The 20,869-nt window shown below is 45.4% G+C and overlaps 1 long non-coding RNA gene across 1 annotated transcript; it reads left to right on the top strand.

The window, feature by feature from the left end:
* Positions 1-127: 127 nt before the first annotated feature.
* Positions 128-14,575, top strand: LOC137435489 (uncharacterized). Its single transcript, XR_010986093.2, has 3 exons — positions 128-228; positions 12,192-12,231; positions 13,987-14,575. It is a non-coding gene; the product is annotated as an uncharacterized LOC137435489 (long non-coding RNA).
* Positions 14,576-20,869: the final 6,294 nt, after the last annotated feature.

Raw genomic sequence — 20,869 nt, 5'->3', positions numbered from 1 at the left:
ACGACTGTGATGTGACTCACGGCTCACGAGCTTGTGACTAATGTCTTCATTCTGCTGGGGTAGGTCTCGGACTAGATTCCTGAAAATGTTGGCCTGATGTTCAGTGTGACCACTGGCATTCTTTTTAACAGGTCGGGCAGGTGTGTCTGTGCGATTTGGTTTTTCTCTACAAGAGTGAGCTTCATGGAAGAGTAAGATCATGGTTGTATTCACTCCATATTGTTCAAGGTAAATGCTTGTTGTATTGCCCTCATTGTTGTGGGTTTTTTTGCCGTGGAGAAGACGAGGTTGAGGGTGTTTTGTAAGTACAAACTCATTTAAGGATTTCTGTTTTTCTTTTCTTGCTTTCCATTAAGCTCTCAATTTTTCTCTGCCATTGATATTTCTTCCCGGAGTAGATCATTGTTCCATTTTCAAGGACAAAAAGAGTTCGTGGGAACATGAGGAGTATAGTATGTGGATATTATTCTTGATAATCTACCTTTTATACACTAAATAAATTAACAATTTCCTTCACTCCTTCATTCCTCTTTTCTCCCACCTGTGGAACAATCTCCTACAGTTTTTTCAATCCATCTCCACCCTCCAGGTCTTTAAAACAGCTGTTCACCACCATCTCTTATCCTCCCCCATCCAAAACCTTGATCTTTTCTACCCCCGCTAATTTCACCCCAATTCCACTTTTTTGAAATACCAACTTCTGTCCTGGAAGTCCTTGGTGTCCTTGTGTTTTATACTTCTCCCACCCCCCCCCCCCCCCTTCCAACGTCCCCTCCCCCCAAGCCCTCTCCCTCCCACACATCTCCCTGCTCTTAAATGTTGTGTGCTCTCAAGTGTTTGTGTGCTTCCCCTTCTCTTGTCTTCCGCTCCCTCTTTTTATATATTTTGTTTGTCTGGTTGATTTGTTGGTGAAGTAAATGTCAGCTCTTTCACGAGCCTCGATTCAGTATACAAGAAAAAAAAAAAAAAAATGTCGCGCATAGCACAATACCCGTGAAATCCAAGTAAACAATAGTTGCCATGGAAACAGCAGTTTGGCGACTTCTAAAATTTGACCTACCAGGTGTTTTGCATGATTGAATGTTATGCATGACAAATTTGGTTGATACATTTTTCTAATTGTGGCATAATACATGTTTTGGAAGGTCTTGACCTTGACCTTTGACTACGTTTGACCAAATCGTACTCACGTGTACTACACATATGTACAAATAAGCTGCGTAAGTTTCAACTTGATATCTTGAAGAATCATTGAAGTATGATAATAATAAATTAATGAAAGGTCCCATTAGATTATAATGGGGTAAAATTGTTGTCATGGAAACCGTTTTTAATTTTTTTTTTGTTTGTTTTTGTTTTGTATACAAGATCGAGGCTCGTGAAAGAGCTAATGTGTTGCCGTTGATGATTGTTGATGAGCTGTTGATGTGTCAAAAAGCCAAAATTGATCGTTCTGATGTTTAGTAAACCAAGTCCGTGACCCAATATGCACATTATATTCAAATTTCAAGTTGATAGGATGAAAGGTGATGATTTTGTGACCTTGACCTTTTGACATCAAAAGGCTTCAGTTACCCAACATGCAAAGTGCTCAAATTTCAAGTCAATCGAATGAAAAATGATTTTATGCGACCTTGACCTTTGACCTTTTGACCTCAAAAACAATATGCTTCTCGGTTTTGATTAGTGAACCAAACCATTGACCCAATGTGCAAATTCTGTTCAACCGAGCAGAGTACCCAGCCTCCGATTGGGATAAGCTTGCACATTACTTGCTGAAAAAACTAGTCTCTGTGTTGCAAGAAAAATTTATAGTTGTGTTGTGTGGTGTGTATCTAATGGAACCTAATGGGTCTACAGGTCAAAAGTGTCTAAGGGGTGTAAAGAGTGTAAAGGTCTGAAGGGTCAAAGTGGTCCAAAGTGTCTATAGTTGTCTTTCGGGGTCTAAATGTTGGAACCCATCTGTGGATCGGTCCCATCGGCCGATGGGTCTGACCCATCTGTGGATGCACGAGAAATGACAATGCAGACCCATCGGCCGATGGGTCTGCGCCATCTGCGGATGTGTTGTTCACCTTGAAGGAATGTGTTGACAGAATGGTGCTCTTCAATCAGGTACACAGTCATTGGAATTACATGTGGTAGGAATTTAACAGAGATGATTTTTAAATGTTTTATTTAACTTTTATTTTTAAAATTTAAATTTTATTATTTAATTTAATTTAAATTTTATTTTATTTAATTTAATATAAAGGAATTTAACATTCCCCTCCGCCATTATCAGAAGAACACCTAATGTTTTGTATGAATGTTGAGTATGTTATGTAAAGCTTTACTAAAACTGCCATGTATCTGTTAATTACAAAATGTATTGACAAAATGTATAAATAGATGGGTAGAAATAGATAATAAAACATTTAAAAATCATCTCTGTTAAATTCCTACCACATGTAATTCCAATGACTGTGTACCTGATTGAAGAGCACCATTCTATCAACACATTCCTTCAAGGTGAACAACACATCCGCAGATGGCGCAGACCCATCGGCCGATGGGTCTGCATTGTCATTTCTCGTGCATCCACAGATGGGTCAGGCCCATCGGCCGATGGGACCGATCCACAGATGGGTTCCAACATAAAGATCTAAAGGGTGTTTTCCTATAGTAGATAGGGTCTAAGGGTTCTAAAATATCTAATGGGTCAAGGAGTATAAGCCGTCTAAAGGTTGTAAATGTCTTCAGGAGTCTAAGGGGTCTAAATGGTCTTAAAAGGTCCTAAGGGGTTTAAAAGGGTCAATGGGTCTAAAGGTCGGTCATGGGATAGGGGCTAAGCAGTCTAAAAAGCATGAAGGTCTTCAGGAGTCAAAAGAGTCTTAAAAGGTCTAAAGGCATCCAACAGGCTTTTATGGGGTCTCAAAGGTCAAAAGGGATCTAAAGTGTTAAAATGAGTTTGTCATGTCTAAAGGATCAAGAGGTCAAGGTGGTCGAAAGTGTAGACCCATTTTAGATCCATTGGCCCCACTAAAAAGAGTAATTAAGTCGAAAGGGTCAAATGGTTTAAGTGGTATAAAGGGTGTAAAGGTCTAATGGGGGTCTAGAGTGTCTAAATATGGTCAATGGGTCGAAAGCATCAAGGGGTCTAAGTGGTCTAAAGAGTGTAAAGGCCTAAGATCTAAGGCGGTAGGAAGGTTTTAAAAGATCCAAGGGGTGTAAAAGGTCTAAAATGATCTCAATGGGTCTAAATATCAAAAAAGCACATTCCAATCGTCCGTAATTACCTCAGCCACCGAAGGTGGATGGAGGTTATGTTTTCATCCCTGTCTGTTTGTTAATTGCAAAATCGAAGATTTTTCAAGTATATTGGTCGGTTGCGTTTGTGGTTCCTGTCTGTCTGTCTGTCTGTCTGTCTGTTTGTTTGTTTGTCACCGGCCTACAGGTCACAATTTTCAACCGATCTTCACTAAACTTCACCAAACGGTAGAGTTGGTCGAAAGCAAGAAGCCTATTTTGGGGGTTCAAAAGGTCAACATAGGCCAAAGGTCAGCAACTTTGCTAAATTTCTAAAATCCTCAATTTTCATCCGATTGACTTGAAATTTGAAGAGGACTTGCATATCTGGTCACTTAATTCAACCAATAAGTATTTTTTAGGTCAACATAGGCCAAAAGGTCAACATAGGCCGAATTTCTAAAATCCTCAATTTTCATCCGATTGACTTGAAATTTGAAGAGAACTTGCATATCTGGTCACTGAATTCAACCACCAAGTATATTTGAAGTCAACATAGGCCAAAAGGTCAACATAGGCCAAATTTCTAAAATCCTCAAATTTCATCCGATTGACTTGAAATTTGAATAGGACTTGCATATCTGGTCACTGAATTCAACCAACAAGTAGTTTTGAGATCAACAGAGGCCAAAAGGTCAACATAGGCCAAAAGGTCAACATAGGTCAAAAGGTCAACATAGGCCAAATTTCTAAAATCCTCAATTTTCATCCGATTGACTTGAAATTTGAAGAGGACTTGCATATCTGGTCACTGAATTCAACCACAAATTATATTTTAGGTAAACATAGGCCAAAAGGTCAACATAGGCCGAATTTCTAAAATCACCAATTTTCATTTGATTGACTTGAAATTCTAAGAGGATTTACATATATGGTCACTGAATTCAACCACTAACTATTTTTGAGGTCAATTTGGGCCAAAAGGTCAACATAGGCCAAGTTTTTAAAATCCTCAATTTTCATCCGATTGACTTGAAAATTGAACAGCATTTGCACATTGTCACTAAATAGGGAAGCTAACTGTTTTTGAGGTCAAAAGGTCAAAGGTCAACTCAAGGTCAACCTTCCAAAATCTTTTTTCATTTGAAAAATCGTCACTTTTTTCCTATTGAAATCTTGAGCTTTGATCAAGATTGTCAATTTTAATCTTGATGAAATGGACAATTTGCTGTATCAATGGAATTTTTTCTTCGGGGTGGGGGGCGGATTTTGCAAGTATCGTGCTCTGCATGACGTCTTCTTGTTTGTTTGTTTGTTTGTGAACAAGATATCTCAAAACTTTGTGGATGGATTTGAACGAAATTTTGCATAGAGGTTGGGTATGTGACAAGGTTGAAATGGTTAGATTTTGGTGAAGATCCGGATCCGGAACCCCTCTACTATAATTTTTTAAGTGATTCTTCACCATTGGGAGATAGGGCCAAAAACGATACATAGCAGGCAGGATATCTCAGAGTTGTGGACGGATTCTGACGAAACTTGGTGGATAGATTGTGTGTGTAACAAGACCGAATCAATTCGATTTTTGTGAAGATTTGGATTTGGATGTGAGATATGAGAAAGTGATTCTTCAACATTGAGTGATAGGGCTAAAACCGACATATAGCACGATATCTCAAAACGTTATGGGTGGATTCAGATGAAACTTGGTGGACAGGTTGTGTGTGTGACAAGACCGAATCAATTAGATTTTGGTGAAGATCTGAATATGGATTCGGATAGGAGGATTGTTTAATTTTGTAAGTGTTTCTTCACCATTGAGAGATCGGGCAAAAAGCGATATATAACATAGTTACAGTAGAATGGCACTCAGTAGAGAGCATACCTCCACCAGGTGAACAGTTTACGTTTTGTATCCCAGAGTAGACCAGAAAATCACAATACCGAATCACCTTTAATCAAAATCATCCGTATACAACTTTTTGGGATTTCCTGCTATGTATCGTTTTTGGCTCCAGCTCCCAATGGTGAAGAATTACTTTAAAATTATACTAGCCGGATCCGAACCCGGACCTTCACCAAAATTGAATCGATTCTTCCTTGTCAGACACAACCCGTCCACCAATTTTAGTCCAAATCGGTCCATAACTTTTTGAGATATCCTGCTATGTATCGTTTTTGGCCCTATCTCACAATGGAGAATAATCACTTAAAAAATTCTACTAGCCGGATCCGAATCCGGATATTCACCAAAATCTAAACATTTCGTCCTTGTCACATACACTACCTCTCTGTCAAATTTCCTTTGAATCCGTCCACAACTTTTTGAGATATCTTGTTCAAAGACAGACAAACAGACAAACAGACAGACAGGGGTGAAACATAACCTCCATCCACCTTTGGTTGCGGAGGTAAACAGTTATGGACGAGTTATGACAAAACTTGGTGGACGAGCTGGTTAAGTGACAAGAACAAACCGATTCGATTTTGGTGCAGGTCCGAATCCAGATTCGGCCTATCAGTGGGATAGAAACCATAAACTGTTCAGCCTGGCGGAGGTGTGATCTCTACCGAGTGCCGTTCTAGCTAATAAATGTAATTAATAGACATACTCACTGTCCAACTCAGTTCAAACAGCACGTACCGTAAAAATGGGGGGAATAGGGACAACAAATTGAATAGGGACACAAACTGAAAAAAAGTTCGGAAGCTTTTTTCGCTTAATATTGATAACCAGACTGATTTGTTGATATTTGGGTTGAAAGTGTTCTCTTGTTTTTTTAAAAAGCAACTTATAGTCCCTATTAATCCCATATATGGGTTAAGTAGGAATAAATAGGATTTTTATGGCTGTCCCTATTCACCCCGTTTTACGGATGATTAGGGACGGTCACAAAAAAAAAATAAAAAAAATAAAAAAAATTAGGGACGGTCACTAATACAAAAAAATAATAATCAAGAAATAGGGACAGTTTGGAGAAACTTGTTATCCCATATTTTTTTTCATTGGCACCGTGGTTTATATTATGGGTGCATATTATGTCCATCCATCTGAGCTATCAATTTAGCAATAAGTTGGAAACTCAGGATTGTTTCTTGATTATTATTTTTTTGTATTAGTGACTGTCCCTACTTAAGCAATGGAAACTAACGGCTGCTCCAGCTCCAAGGATGACGAGAGTGCTGAGACAACAAGGCCAGACAACTCTCCGTACTCGACCAGATCAGGCCGTGTGATTCGAAAACCATTGAGATATCGTGATAGTGAATAACGACCACGAGAAATCAGCCCTTGTAATGTTAGTGCAGAGACAATCCGTTGATTGGAATGATTCTGTGTTCTCTCTGTTTTAGCTAATCATACTGAGCAGTAATTACATTTTGGTAAAGAGTTATAACAGTAACCCCAGATCCCATCTATGTGTGATTCAAGTTGTGTCTGATTGTGTTTATTATTTTGATTTAGTTTAGTAGTGTTTTGTTGCAAACAAACATAATAATTTCAATGAAAAGGAGATGTTGTGATTGGTACTACGTACTACGTAGTGACGTCTGGGGGCGTGGCTTCAGTGGTTGATGGCGGCTCGTTATGATGGCCGTGTGCTCTGTGAGAGCTTGGTATTGTGGCGGGCACAAGGGACAATAATTCCGCGCACCAGTGGGTGGCGCGAGCGTCCAGGCGGGGAACGAAAGCGCATGCCCCGCCTTTCGACCGATCGGCCACGCCCGGGGACAAGGCGTGGCCTCAGGACATATATGCGGGCTCTAAGCTCGAGCCCGCCCAGTGCTGAAGTGCGAGCTCTGAATAAAGACTCTTTGTTTGTACCAACGTGTTGTGGCCTACCTCTCTGGCAATCGAGTCGTGTGTGCGCAGCACCACACTGGTGACCCCGATTGGTTCAGCCGTTGCTGACCCCCGAACGCGCCATGGCTACCAACGCCGTCGCCGTCAGGCTCCCGGAGTTTTGGGAAGCACAAGCCGACGTTTGGTTTGTGCAGGCCGAAGCTCAATTTCAGCTCCGAGGCATCACGGCGGACGAGACCCGGTACTACCACGTGGTCGCCGCCCTCGGGCCCAGCACTGCCGCCCGAGTCGTGTCCATCCTTCGGCGCCCGCCAGGCGACAACAAGTGCGAGGCGCTCAAACGCCTCCTCCTCGCCACGTTCGGGCTCACGGAGACCGAACGGGCCGACCGCCTCCTGGACCTTCCCGCCCTCGGCGACACACGACCATCTGTCCGGATGGATTTCATGCTTTCGCTGCTTGGAGACCAGCGCCCGGATTTCTTGTTCCACGCACTTTTCCTCTGCCAGCTACTGATACAGGTGCGCCTCGCGCTGGCCGGTTCTGACATCACGGAACCCCGCGCCCTGGCCAGAGAGGCCGACAAGTTTTTCACGGCCTGCGACACGCGGTCGGTTTACGGTGCTGCCGTAGTGGATCCCGGTGCAGAGGCTACAGCGCTCCTGGCTTCCCTCATGGCTGCTGCTGCGGCCCGCCCACTACCGCCGCCACAGCCGCCGCGGCCGCCACCGCCGCAAACCTGGTGCTACTACCACGCCAGGTTCGGCCGCAAGGCTAAAACGTGTCGCCCGCCGTGCTCTTTTGACGGGTCGGGAAACGACCGGGCCGGTGCTCATTAGCGGCCCTGAGCGTCGGCCATTCCGGCAGCCTCCTGTTCATCACGGACACCTTGGCCGGGCGCCGTTTTCTTTGCGACACAGGAGCGCAGGTAAGCGTCCTCCCTGCCTCCACGTCCGACAAGCAAGCCGCGGGCCGGGGCCCCGCTTTGCTTGCCGCCAACGGTACACCCATCCGCACATTCGGGAAGCGTTGCCTCTCACTGCGGTTCGGAGGGCAGCGCTTTCAATGGTCGTTCGTGACCGCCAGCGTGCCAATGGCCCTGCTGGGCGCGGACTTCCTATGTGCGCATGGGCTGTTGGTCGACGTGAAGCGCAGACGTCTCATCCAGGCCGAAACCTTCAGCTCGCTCGCTTGTTCGCTGAGCGGCTCGTTGAGCGGCTCACCGAGCGGCTTGCTGGAAGGTTCCGTCCCGGCGAGTTTAGTTTGCACGCTTCCGGCAGAGGACGACTTTACCCGCCTCCTAGCCAGTTTCCCGGCCCTCACGCGGCCCACCTTCTCAGCGGTGGCCGTTAAACACGGGGTGGAGCACCATATACCCATGGTCGGGCCACCGGTCTACGCCCGGGCACGCCGACTCGAACCCACGAAGCTCACCGTGGCAAAAGCAGAGTTCGCCACGCTGGAGCGGCTGGGGATCGTACGGCGCTCCAACAGCACTTGGGCTTCTCCTCTGCACATTGTGCCGAAGCCCGGCGGGGGATGGCGGTCGTGCGGGGACTACCGCCGGCTCAATGATGCCACCACCCCCGACCGCTACCCGGTCCCGCATATCCAGGACTTTTCCGCCCGGTTGGCAAACACGACCGTGTTTTCCAAGGTGGACCTCATCCGGGGCTACCACCAGGTCCCCGTACAACCGGGCGATGTCCCGAAGACGGCCGTCATCACCCCTTTCGGCCTCTTCAAGTTCCTGTGAATGCCTTTCGGGTTGAAGAATGCGGCCCAGGCATTCCAACGGCTTATGGACAGCGTCTTGCGCGACTTACCTTTCCTCTTTATCTACCTGGACGACATCCTAGTCGCGAGCGTGTCCCGGGAGGAGCACCTGCTCCACCTCCGCACGCTTTTCGAACGCCTGGGCCAGCATGGCCTAAGCATCAACCCTGCCAAGTGCCGTTTCGGCGTCGCCACCATCGACTTCTTGGGGCACCGCATCACCAGGCACGGGGCCGTCCCTTTACCGGCCAAGGTGGAGGCGGTCAGGGATTTCCCGCGACCCCGCACGATCAAGGGGCTCCAGGAGTTCCTGGGCATGGTCAATTTTTACCACCGCTTCGTGCCCCACGTCGCCCAGCTCCTCCGCCCCCTGCACGAGGCCCTCCGGGGCAAGCCGGGCAAAGGTGACATCGCCTGGTCAGAGCCGATGACCGCGGCGTTTGCGGGCGCAATGCTGGCCCTGGCCAACGCCACCATGCTGGTGCACCCGGCGCCCGATGCGCCGATCGCCCTCACCACCGACACGTCAGACGACGCGGTGGGCGCGGTGCACGAGCAGTGGGTGCATGGTGCTTGGCAACCACTGGCGTTTTTTAGCCGGCAGCTTTGCCCGCACGAACGCCGCTACAGCACCTTCGACCGCGAGCTGCTCGGGCTCCACCTGGCGGTCCGACACTTCCCCCATCTGCTGGAGGGCCGCCCGTTCACGGCTTTCGTCGACCACAAGCCCCTTGTGTTCGCGATGGCCAAGGTCGCCGAGCCATGGTCGGCACGGCAGCAGCGTCACCTCTCTGCCGTGTCCGAGTATATGACGGACATCCGTCACGTGGCTGGTAAAGACAACCCGGTGGCAGATTGCCTTTCCCGGTCCGTCGTGCACGCGGTCCACCTCGGGATCGACTATGCCCGGATGGCGGAGGACCAGACCGCCGACCCCGGTGTCCAGGCCTTGCGGACCGCCGTCACGGGCCTCCGCGTCACCGAGGTGCCGTTCGATGCCACGGGCGCGGCCCTCCTCTGCGGCGTCTCCCTCAGCCGGCCTCGCCCCATCGTGCCCGCTGGCTGGCAGCACCCAGTGTTCGACGCCATCCACGGCCTGTCCCACCCAGGCATGAAGGCCTCCCAGAAGCTCGTCGCGGCGAAGTTCGTCTGGCATGGCCTCAGGAAGGATGTCCGCGACTGGGCCAGGACGTGCCTCGCGTGCCAGCTCGCAAAGGTCCACCGCCACACCCAGGCCCCATTAGCCCCATTTGCGGTGCCCGAGCGTTGGTTCGACCACGTGCACGTCGACTTCGTGGGACCTCTGCCCCTCTCGCGGGGGTTCACCCACCTCCTCAGTCCTCACCATGGTGGACCGCACCACACAGTGGCCGGAGGCCGTCCCATTGGCGGCGACGTCTGCGGATGATGTGGCGCAAGCCTTCATCGCCACTTGGGTTGCCCGGTTCGGTGCCCCCTCGGATATCTCGTCCGACCGCGGCCCCCAGTTCACCTCGGAGCTCTGGGCCGCGGTGGCGCAAGGGCTCGGCGTGAAACTACACCGCACCACGGCCTACCACCCCCAGGCCAATGGCCTGTGCGAGCGCTTTCATCACTCGATGAAGGTCGCGCTCCGGGCCAGCCTCCGCGACAGCAGCTGGGCCGACAGGCTCCCCTGGGTCCTGCTGGGCCTCAGGACGGTGCCCAAGGACGACCTGCGCGCGTCCTCGGCGGAGCTGGTCTTCGGGCAACCACTGCGGGTACCGGGCGAATTTATCCCTGACTCCACGGCTCCTTGGTCCGCGGCGCAACAGCGCTCCGCCCTCCAGGAGACCGCCCGGAGGTTCGCCCCGGTGCCGACGGCACACCACGGTTGACCGTCATCCCACGTCACCCCGGAGCTTCGCATGGCGGAGTACGTCTTCGTCCGGCACGACGCCCACCGGGCACCACTACGGCCCCCGTACGACGGGCCCTTCCGCGTGCTGGAGACCGGGGACAAATATTTCACCATCGACATCGGCGGTGCCCTGGATCACATCTCCGTGGACCGCCTCAAGCCGGCCCACCTCGATCTGGACCCCCCCCCCCCCCCGCCAGCAGCTCTGCCTCCGCGTCGAGGCCGCCCCCCGGCGGTCGGACCCCCGGCACCCCCCGGCCCCGCCGTCCCGCTACCCCCCAGCCCTGCACCCATCGCCAAGGGGCGTTTCGGCCGGGTCATCCGGCTTCCCCGCAAACTCACCCTTCAGGTGCGCAGGAATTCTGGGGGGGCGCATGTGGCGGGCACAAGGAACAATAATTCCACGCACCAGTGGGTGGCACGAGCGTCCAGTCGGGGAACGAAAGCGCATGCCCCGCGTTTCGACCGATCGGCCACGCCCGGGGACAAGGCGTGGCCTCGGGACATATATGCGGGCTCTAAGTTCGAGCCGGCCAGTGCTGAAGTGCGAGCTCTGAATAAAGACTTTTTGTTTGTACCAACGCGTTGTGGCCTACCTCTCTGGCAATCGAGTCGTGTGTGCGCAGCACCACAGTATCGTCTTTAATAAACCACTTGATTGAAGGAGATTCCTGAACTTACTACATCCTTGACAGGCAAACATCACCATACAGGTGACAGGCAAACTACGTACAAGCTATCACCAATAAATTTCAACAGATTTGATGATTAGTTGACTGGAAATATAACCAGTATTCTCTGTTCCACCCTCTGTTATTTCAGTCTCCGCCACGTTTAATTTTCCGCACAGGCATTAAATCACGCATTGTGTATTGGATAGCAACACTGCAAAAGACTAATTCCCTCAATAACTATTAATCTATAGACACAACTCTGCCTTTTTGAAACAAATGTAAAGATCAAATTTGATGCTTGTAGAGGATTATATAAGTACACAGGATGCATCCCTTGTATTATCTAAGTATACAGGATCAGTATTACCAAATTTATTTATTTATATGACCTTTAAAATCTTTATTTTATTTAAATTTAATTATATACGTGAACACTGCATAACAAAAATCACCTTCTTACCGTTTCGAAAACCTCCAGTTTTGCGGTACTTGGACATGTTAAATAAGGTGGTGTATAAGACTGCATCAGCGGCAGTAAACTTCCGGAATTTATTTTTTATATGAACTTTGAAAACTTTATTTTATTTACATTTAATTATATACCTGAACACTGCATAACAAAAATCATCTTCTTACCGTTTCTAAAATCTCCAGTTTTGCGGTACTTGGACATGTTATATAAGGTGGTGTATAAGACTGCATCAGCGGCGGTAAACTTCCGGAATTATTTTTTTTTTGAACTTTGAAATCTTTGTTTTGTTTAAATTTAATTATATACTTGAACACTGGAGAACACAAATCACCTTCTTACCGTTTCCAAAACCTCCAGGTTTGCAGTACTTGGTGCTGTACAAGACTGATCGACAATGGTAGGCCTAAACCTGTTAACATCTCAGTTATCATTCGTAAGGATGCAGCAAATCAGAACAATTGGAGTCAGGATATACTTGACTGTGTCCCTAGACCACATGCTCATCATAATTTGGGGATATTTGTCGTACATTATCGAATGCAAGCAGAGACAAGTAAACAATATTCAATGAGAAAACGTTGACACGGGAGGTGGCTATTTGGCCTAGCATTCCTGTGCTAGATCTCAGGACTCCTATCTTTTGCATCTTCAATGTTAATAATACAGCTAACCTCATGCAGTGGCCTACTCCTTTTGAAAAGACAGCAGATTTTAAATCTCAATCTGAAGTACAGTGTGCTGGGAAATGCACCACCCCATATCCGGTTTGTATTAAACGGCAGTTTTTGGTTCGACCCTGGTTGAATCCGGTCTAGAGAGCGCTCTGAAAGATGGTGTACTCTGATGCAAGGCCTTGCCGCGAATGAACAAGATAGTTTGCAGTTAAATCCCGCTCCCCCAGGAACTAAAACCAGACTAAACAACTCGGAGACAAGCTGAGCAATCACTGAATCATGAGCAGCGGGAACTCATAGCAATGATGGTAAAGAAATAAATCACGCTTTGAAGAGGGCATGTTTGGGTCAAGAAAATGGACGTTTTTAGATTTTCACTGAACAAGTATCAACATGGACAATGTTGAATAAAAGACGAAGCGATTTCATCCACAATCATAAATCTCACAAAAGTTCACCTTAACATCCGATGAGATCCTCATCAGGTTTCTCTAAGATCTAGTGAGAGTTCTAAAGGGATTTCTGATGCACAAGTTAAAACGATGAGGTGAAAACAAAGCCAACAATAGGTAGAACGATCTGCGTGTCGATCTGCATCAGCGGACAGGTAGAACGATGGATAAATTAAACAGGAAATTGATTGAGGTGTGCTAACCGTCGTGGGAAGAGAAGAGAAGTTGACATATTAGCCATTATTCCTCCAGGAGGGCAAAACCCTCTTTTGCTCCGATGACCGGTTAACCCACTAAAGGTCAGGTTCTCCTCGCTTCCCACAGCGGTTAGCATACCTCAATCACTTCCTGTTGGATTCATTCATTGTTTACATAGATTGCAACTCAACATTTTGGAACATAAATAAACATTGTAGACATTATCAGATTACAGGAGCAATTATTTTTTTGCAGATTTTTTTTTTTTTTTTAAAGGAGACTTGTCCAATGAGTCCAAGAGCTTTATATGCAGGTGTCAAAACTCATGGAAGGGCAGAACAGAACAGGTAAACAGATAAAGAGGAATGAAAGGACGATAAGAACACACATATGCATCAAGTATTTCAGGTGAAAAGGGAAAAGGGTCCCAGGGCGTATACTACAACTCAGAGATAGGCAGAGGAGAGACACCGTGAGGTGTTGGTGGACGGCAGACTTGAAAGCGTGGAGGGAAGCGATCGAGACAACACTCGGGAATACAGTTTAACAAGGGAGTGAAGAGGGGAGCGAAAGAATGGAGGCTACCGTTAAGGATGGACCTTGGGAGGGTAATTAAATTGATAATGTGTGTGTGCCAAGTGCCAATATAAGGGGGGTGCATGGTATTCTCTTTTGGTGAGGATCTTAAAATTGAAAAATCAGCAAGATCATCATCATTTCCCATTCAGCCTTAATTAATCCAGAGCAACACGTCCACATGTGCATTTATGCAATATGCATGTGTTTGTGTGTAATATTGATGCAGACCACTCCTTTTTGAATCTTCAGATGCATTGGACTGCTGAAGAAGTTTCTTGGCTATCGGGCACAATCCTGGACGGGTCACCACTCCAACGCAGGATACTCGAATGGCTAATTCATCCCAGTAAGCTGGTACTCATTTTGCTGATCTTGGAAGGATGACGGCCTGAGTCAACCCACCTGGTGTTAATTTGATGGCATGACAGGGACTTGAACTGTTGATCTTGAACTGAACTGTTGAACACCTTGTTGATCTTAAGCCAGCCACATTAACCGTTAAGCCAACACCAGGCCTGTGTGTAATATTACATATATATATATATGCTGCAGTCAATAGAACTACATTCCAGAGGTTATTGTGTCTCACTCTTCCCTCCAGGGCTTTAAGCAAGCAGTGTATTGCTATCTGTTGTCACCCTCAATTTTGACTCATAATCCTTATTACCCTCATTAACCTTTCCTAACCCAACCATCCTAATTGCTGGTTTCATTGTTTTCTCCTCTCCTCCCTTTCCTCTTATCCTGTTTGTTAATTCCCTTGATGTTTGTCCCACTGCCATGCTCTTGCATGAGCGTCGCTCCTGTAAATAAAATAAAAGCAACATGGCCACGTCAATATCATTGATTTCGCGTCTGATGTTTTCCTCAAGTTCATGAAGAGTTTGTGGACGGTTAACATACACTTTGTCGTTCAGATATGACCACAAGAAATAATCACATGCAGTCAAATCAGGTGACCTCGCTGGCCATGGAATATCGCCGTATCTGGAAATGACATGCTTTGGAAAGAGCGCCCTTACAGTAGTCATGGACACTCTGGCGCTGTGGGGCGTTGCACCATCTTGCTGAAACCACGTCATTGGGCTCACTTCTGCAAATCTGTTTAATTCTCTGGAAAGGAAGTTAGAAACCATATCGGTATATCGAGCTGCAGTAACAGTGACGGCATTTCCGTTATCGTTCTCAAATAAGTAAGGCCCTATGATGCCGAACGACGAAAGTGCACACCACACTGTGACTTTGGGACTGTGTACGGTTTCGTGTGCATTTCTCTTGGGTTTTCGGCTGCCCAAAAACGAGTATTTTGCTTGTTGACATAGCCACACAGATGAAAATGTGCTTCATCAGACATGAACAAATTGTTAGCAATGTTTTGGTTTTCAATTCCGTCCATAAATGAAAGCATTCCCTCACAAAAATTATTGCGGACAATCTCATCATCTTTGCTTAATTCCTGGATAGTTTGAATTTTATAGGGATAAATGTTTATAGGGAAAAAATAAAATGAATAAAAATGCATGTTATGTACTTCAATGTCATGAATGAATTTATTTTGAAACACAATTTTTTATTTCCTTCACACGAATTTCAAAAATGACCATATTTCTGGCTCACCCTGTATATATATTGTTGCGGATATGAGGACTGTATTTTTTTTGATTGTGTGTATTATTATTATTGTTATTATTATTCTGCGCCTCCTGCCTCCGGAGCTGTGTAAAGGTCAAAGGGCGTCCCATAATTAGTCCATAAAGCATCCACACCACAGCCAATCATAGAATACTCCTGTTCAATAGTTATATCTTATTATGTGTTTTAGGGTAAGGCTGTGTCTCCCATTAATTGAAATACTCCATTGCACCAGTGAAAGAGATAGATTCCCTTCATTCCCATTCCCAAAACCTCCATTCCCCCTTTCATCGATTGGAAACTACCTCCGCTCCAATTGCCGCCATTGACCACGAGGCAGGGTTGGGGAAGAAAGGCGGGTCCCCACCTCGTCATAGAGGGGAGGAGTGAGTCAGCCCCACTCAACCAACCACGAACAAGGGGTTGGACTTGGAGAGGGTGTGGAGAGAAACATCGAGGAGGTTCGCGAAGGTTGAGGGGTGGGGCCTATATAACCCGCAGGCAGGGCGTTTCCAAAAAGAGATGAGCCTTTACCGAGAGACGAGAGGGAGTCCAAGGAGTTGAGTCCAACCAAGAAGTCCAGAGTTGAACTGCAGCTCGAGCCACCGCAACTGCATTTGCTGCAGCTGGAGCCACCGAAACTGCAGCCACAGCAGCGTGAGGCCTGGACGGCAGTTTGGAGCAGGGCCGTGAAGGAGCGGCGGCTGCCCACGAGTCGATCGGCTGCAGGACGAGTTGGACCTCCCTATCCCACCAGCCATCCATCTCCCGCCAGTCCTATCATCATTCCCCGCGTGAGTCTGTCCTTGTTTGTTCTGTCCCTGGGTTAATTAAGACTGTAGGTAAGCTAGCGTTGCACTGTGTATCTAATCTCGTCTGTAAATAAACGTGACTGCTTTCTTCCTACTTATATGTGTAAATAAGAAATCCAAATCCTCTTCTGTACGTCTTCTTCCTCTTTGTATTCGGTCGCTTTAGAGTTTTCCCGATTGAATAGCGGTGGCGCGATCCGGCCAAAGTTTGGGGCAAATCGGGTATTAGTCGGGGAATAACTGTTCGGCCGCGGTTACACCACCGCTCGGTCAAAATAACATCTTTAACCGCGTCCGTAACAATATAATATACAGTGCCTATAAAAAGTCTACACCCCCTTTCAAAATTTTCAGCTTTTGTTGCCTTATAGCCTGGAATTAAATTGCATTAAAACACGTTTTCCACTTTTATTTACACATCGTAACTCACAACTTTCAAGTGAAAAACAAATTCTAAAAATTTCAGAAAATTAATTAAAAATACAAAACTAGAATATCTTGTTTGGATAAGTGTCCACCCCCATGAGTTAATACTTGGTGGAAGCACCTTAGACAGCAATTATAGCTGTGAGTCTGTTGGGATCGGTCTCTACCAACTTTGCACAGCTTGATTGGGCAAATTTGCCCATTATTCTGTAAAAACTGTTCAAGCTCAGTCAAGTTGCATGGGGAGTGTTGATTGACAGCAATCTTCAAGTCATGCCACATATTTTCGATTGGATTTAGTTTGGGGCTCTGACTGGGCCACTCAAGGACATTTATCTTTTTGTTCCTTAGCCACTCCAGTGTAGCTTTGGCTGTGTGCTTCTGGTTATTTTCATGCTGAAGGTGAACTGCCGTCTCAATTTCACCTTTATTGCAGAGGGCAGAAGGGTTTCCTCTAGGATTTTTCTGTATTTTTCTCCATTTATTTTCCCATCTATCTTGACAAGTGCCCCAGTCCCTGCTGATGAGAAACGTCCCCATAACATGATGCTGCCACCACCATGCTTCACAATAGGGATGGTATTCTTTGGGTGATGTGCTGTGTTGAGTTTGCACCAAACATAACATTTTGCATTTAGGCCAAAAGGTTCCATTTTGGGGTTATCAGACCATAAAACGTTTTTCCACATGGCTTCAGAATCTCCGGAGTGGTTTTTTGCATACCTCAAACTGAACTCAAGGTGGGATTTTTTTGAGTAATGGCTTCCTTTTTTCCACACTACCGTACAGGCCAGACTTGTGGAGTGCTTGGGATATTGTTTTCACATGCACACAGTTACCAGTCTTTGCCATAAAGGCCTGCGGCTCTTTCAAAGTTGCCATTTGCCTCTATGTGGCCTCTCTTATTAGTCTCTTCCTTGCTTGGTCATCCAGTTTGGAGGGACGTCCTGATCTGGGCAGGGTTCTTCTTAATGTATTGACTGTGCTCCAAGAGATATCCAAGGCCTTTGAAATATTTTTATACCCATCCCCTGATATGTGCCTTCCTACCACTGCCCTGGCGATCTTTTTAAAGCTCCTTGGTGCTCATGGTTGTCTTTGCTGTGAAATGCACTGCCCGGCAGTGGAAAATCTACAGTAACAGCTGATTTTATTCTGAAATAATCAGAATCACTACAATTTAACACAGATGGAGGCCAATTAACTTGGTGTGTGATTTTGAAGTTGATTGCTTACACCTGAGCTAATTACCCTCGCCTGAGGAGTGGGTATTGCATTTGAGTCCGTTTGTTTGTCTGTCTGTCTGTCCGCACAGAATAAATATGATTTTCTCTGCAACCGTTGGTCCGATTGACAGGAAGTTTTCACGATAGGTGCAACTCCACCTGTAGGATTTTTTAATGATAATTATGATGTCATAGGTCATGTGATTCGGCCACCATCTTGGAAAAACCGAAAACATTTGCACCTCTAAATCTCTGAAAGCACTGCATAGAAAAAATTGAGACATGGCCCATTGTAAAGAACTCTCCATGTGGAAAAACATCTGTTAATGATGATGTCATAGATGCCTCCATTATGACATCATAATTTGACAAGTACAAAACTTCATCCGATCAAGATGAAATTTATTGAGCATAATCTAGGAATAAATGAGTGGAGAAAAATAATAATGATGACGTCATCGGTCACGTGGTTTGGTCGCCATATTTGTTTTAACACAAAAGCCTTAAAAACCACTGAAAATACATCCTGGTGAGGGTTTGCAATCTCTTTTTGCTCTTTCTTGTTTACAATTGCTATTATAAGCAGGGTTGGAGACATGCAAGAATGTATTTTAATTAATATACATAGTTTTGTATTTAATATACATAGTTTTGTAATATACAAAATACAACTTGTTTTGTACTTTTAATTGATATTCTAAAATTTGTAAAATGTGTTTTTCACTTGGAAGTTGTGGGTTACGATGTGTAAATAAAAGTGGAAAAGTCTGATTTAATGCAATTTAATTCCAGGTTAAAAGGCAACAAAAGGTGAAAATTTTGAAAGGGGGTGTGGACTTTCTATGGACTCTGTATGTATGTATATATTATCAGATCTGAATTTCAGATGTTTAATCAGGAAGGGGTTACTGGAAGAACACATGGATCCTGGCGTACCATAGGTAGGAAGGGTCACGGGACTGAGAAAGTAGAGGTATAAATAATCGAAGAATAAAACGTAGAAAACAGGGAGACCACCAACCTGCTTGCGATGTGAGAGCTACAGACGTTGTGCTTCGGCCTCATCCTGGGAGATTCCAATAATTTTGGGAGCTTTAGATTCCACAGAAACCAGGAGACAGATGTGATGCTGGGGCACGAGCCTATATTGGAGACTGTTAATCTATTTCACTTCGGATGAAGTTCTTGTAGACTGAGTATCTCTGATTTCCCAAGGAAAGACTTGATCGACTGAGGATGCCCAGTCTGTAGCTGGCTCTTGAGTGCAGCTTATTTCAACCTCCGACAATTCTGATGAAATTTGCCACATTCATTGCAGGCCTTGCTGAGAAACTCACTGGGGTAAAATGCCTGGAGGTGAAATATCTTCTGAGATATTGCATTCTTCTGATTGACTCATAACACGTTTAGATTTTAAGTTTACCCATAATGGAAAGAGAGAGAACATTTTGGTCTCAATGAAAGCTGATAGGTATACCCAGACATTGATGTGCATCTCATTGCAGTTGAACTGTATTTTGTATGAAATGTCTTCCTGACCTTTGGCCCAAAGGCACAAAAAGAAGTCATCTTTCGTTATCACCAAATCATGATACATCGTTCTATTTTGGTTGCAAAAAATCAGATTGAGTCATCAATAAGGAAACTCATGTTAGCCAGACTTGGCCACCTTATCGCAGATTTCTATGATGAAATTGCTCTTGATGGAACAGATATGTTGATCCTCCATAGTTGGCATCTATTCCTGCATGATGCAATCCCTTTTGTAAGAGCTGATTCAATATTTTTATGCCTCAAGTAGACGGCGGCGTTATGTTTTCAGGTTGTCCGTCCGTCCGTCCGCACATACATATGTCAGTACGTACGTCCGTACGTGCTAAACCTCGTTTTTCTCAGCAACCACATGTCCGATTGAGCCGAAACTTTCAGGGTAGGAGTGACACCCATGTAGAATGTTTTTATGACAATTGAGACGTCATAAGTCACGTGAAAATTATTTCTCAGAAACCGCTGAATGGAAAAAATTGAAACTTGGAACATTGTCAATTACTCCCAATGAGGAACAAAAACATGATAATGATGACATAATCGGTGAAGTGGTATACCGGCCATAAATGTTTTAATGTAATGCCTTATCCTAAAAATCTGAAATTCCATGCATGATTGCATGATTTAAATGATTTATGACCACTTGTACTGAAATATTAAATTTATGACATAATGACAAATTATTTTATTACAAATTATGACAGCCATATTGGATTGAATAATTATAATTCATTTATGACAAATTATGATAATGATTTATGACCATTTATGGTCACATGGTTTGGCAGCCATATTGGATTTAACTTAAAACTTATTTAAAAATACCTTCTCCCAAAGCGATCGACTCGAAACTTTGCGTTTGTCATTGACTCGGCAATGGCGATTAAACGTTGATCATGAAAACGTCATCGGTCACATGGTGTGGCAGTCATATTGGATTGAAGGAAAATATTAAATAATTATATATCAGAAACCACTTACCATATCGATGTGAAACTTTACAAATGTCATCTAATGCCATTGATGCATATAAATTTAAAATGATGATGTCATAGGTCATGTGGTTTGGCAGCCATCTTGGAGAGAAAAACGAACCTTATCCGATCAACACAAAACTTCACAAATGTGATCCCCTACCTAGTACCCATACAAATGCAGAGTGTACATTATTGATGTCATATGTCACATGGTTTGGCAGCCATATTAGCTTGAAAGCCGATATTTAAATTTTAAAAACCTTCTCCGAAACCGCTTCACCGATCAATGTGAAACCTGTCATGTCTGGTAAAAACGGGATAGTTGAGAACAGCTGAAGGGATTTAAATCAAACTTGTTTATTTTTAGGACAGTGAACGAGGGCATCTACCCATTGTCACAGGCAGGGACTACGTGGAGGAATATTGGCGATGCAGTCAGATTGCTCTAGTTCAGAGCATTACATAAGCCTCATCCACACCTTTCGGTGTCAATCTCAGTTTGTGGTCCAAT

Source organism: Myxine glutinosa, chromosome 9 (genome assembly GCF_964187855.1).
Source record: "Myxine glutinosa chromosome 9, kmMyxGlut1.1, whole genome shotgun sequence".
NCBI classification, from domain to species: Eukaryota; Metazoa; Chordata; class Myxini; order Myxiniformes; family Myxinidae; genus Myxine; species Myxine glutinosa.
The sequence above is the reverse complement of the archived record's forward strand: the minus strand, read 5'-3'. Positions and strand labels throughout refer to the sequence as shown.